The sequence below is a fragment of the Jaculus jaculus genome, chromosome 11 (genome assembly GCF_020740685.1).
Source record: "Jaculus jaculus isolate mJacJac1 chromosome 11, mJacJac1.mat.Y.cur, whole genome shotgun sequence".
Taxonomy (NCBI): domain Eukaryota; kingdom Metazoa; phylum Chordata; class Mammalia; order Rodentia; family Dipodidae; genus Jaculus; species Jaculus jaculus.
In genome coordinates, this window is record NC_059112.1 from 58,222,813 (window position 1) to 58,225,088 (window position 2,276).

A 2,276-nucleotide genomic window follows, 5' to 3' on the forward strand; every position below is an offset into this window, starting at 1 on the left:
GGGAGAGATAAGCTCCTAGGGCCTTACGGGAAGGGTTGAAGGACTGACTTTTGTGAGAGGAATCTTGAGTGTGAGCTCTAGTTTTCCCAGAATCAAAATCAAATTGTGTTTGTCAGATGACTTAAGTTTTTATGTTGGTTTTTCTTATTCTTAAAAGAAGATTTCAAAAATTGCTTTTTCCCCAGTGACATGTTCTCCTCATAGTGCTTAAAGTTTTCATCTCACAGTTGTATGTTGTCTGAAATAGCACCATTTTAGGATTAATTTGGTGCTTAACTCTCTTTACAAGAAACATATTAAATGCTTTTCACAGGCTTAAGTGCTGCCGAAGATTCCTACTATTGGTTAGATATGAATAAACTATTTACAGAAAAGGAAACACAAACTTTTTTTTTCAACGTCTCCCCTGACAGGTTATAAGACAAACACTAAGTTTGCCTGAGTTTTAAAGGGTATTTCCTTTGCCCCACTTGAATGGCCAATAAAGACATAAGTCCAAATGGCAAAGTGAAAGGGGGAAGAAACACAAACTTTTAAACAGATGAAAAATGGTCAGTTACCCTTATAACAAAAAAGTACAAATTAAAATTTGGGGTAACTGTTATTTTCTTTCTTGTGATCCCCAAATATCAGAATATTTTGGTAGTGAAAGTTTAGGCATTCTGACATGCTGTTGGTGGTGTCCTGTGGAAGGTCGTTTAGCAATATCCGTCATAGATGGGTATGTCCAATAACACCTCCCCTAGGGACATGTCCAAATATCTATCTACAAACTGTTCATTGAACTATTATTTTTAAAAGTAAAATATTAAAAAGCAACTAACTATCTTATTAGTATGGCACTACTTAAACCAATTATAGTCCATTTATGCAGTGGAATACTGACCAGCTTTTAGAAACATTTAGAATAATGAGCTCTTTATGTACTCATATAGGGGTCAGGCCATGTTATTAAGTACTTTAAAAACAGGTATCTGACACAATGCAGAGTGGGCTACTTCCTATTCATTAGGAGAAGAGATTGTGTATTTCTATTTATTTATGTATATGCAGACACACATAAAGATTTAAGAAGAAAGCCGGGCGTGGTGGCGCACACCTTTAATCCCAGCACTCGGGAGGCAGAGGTAGGAGGATCGCCGTGAGTTCAAGGCCACCCTGAGACTACAGAGTTAATTCCAGGTCAGCCTGGACCAGAGTGAGACCCTACCTCGAAAAACCAAAAAAAAATTAAAAAAAAATAAGATTTAAGAAGAATACCTAAAATATTATGGTAGCAGGTATAAGGGAAAATTACCACTACATCGCTTTGACTTTTTTTGAATAATTTTTTTGTTTATTTTTATTTATTTATTTGAGAGTGACAGACAGACAGAGATAGAAAGAGGGAGGGAGAAAGAGAGAGAGAGCAAGAGAGGAAGAGAGAGAGAATGAATGGGTGCACCAGTGCCTCCAGCCACTGCAAATGTACGCCAGATGTATGCACCACCTTGTACATCTGGCTTACGTGGGTCCTGAGGAATCAAGCCTCAAACCAGGGTCCTTAGGCTTCACAGGCAAGAGCTTAGCCACTAAGCCATCTCTCCAGCCCATGCTTTTACTTTTGTTTGTAATTTTTTGAAACATACATTATCTCTTTCAGGTTGCTATTAGAAGCCAGCCTAATGTACCCAAGAAGCTATCTCAAAAATTAGGAAAAAAACACATGAATATCATATGGTAATATGAAGTTAACTTACTTACATTATTTTTTAAACAACCATTTGAAATGGAACTGGGATTTTGATTGGTGGAGAGGCAGAGCTAAGCAGTTGCAGGAAATTTAGTCCTTAGGTGAGACAGAATCTCACCTCTAACCTAGTATAGAGTCAGCTTGGTGCCTTTTGAGAGAAAAGTGAAATTGAGTGCTGGGAGCTTTGTAAGAAAACAGAGGTGAAGGGATGCTGAAGGCTACCTTAAATGACTGCAAAACTTTTATTTCCAGCAACTTAATTTTCAGCAAAGCAACAGATAGGCAGGATATCCCTTACCCACTCTGCCTCTGTGTGAGTTGGAATATAAAGCAGAATCAAGAAGAGAATGTAAAGAAAGGCTGTGAATTCATATATGAGTGAGGCTTCTTACAGATCAAATATATTGAATTACCTAGTCTGAGTACCTGAAAATTTTTGGAAGTGTGTAACTGTTTTTAATGGCATTTCAACTTTCAACAAACTCTCAAACTGTTGGGAGATTAATTAAGGGCTGCATGTAATCATTTTCAGGGTCATAGACCC

The 2,276-nt window shown here is 37.4% G+C and overlaps 1 non-coding gene across 1 annotated transcript; it reads right to left on the reverse strand.

Annotated features, from left to right (window-relative positions):
* Positions 1-395: 395 nt before the first annotated feature.
* Positions 396-521, reverse strand: LOC123453465. The gene has a single exon (XR_006632846.1). It is a non-coding gene; the product is annotated as a small nucleolar RNA SNORA27 (small nucleolar RNA).
* Between the last annotated feature and the right edge of the window lie 1,755 nt (positions 522-2,276).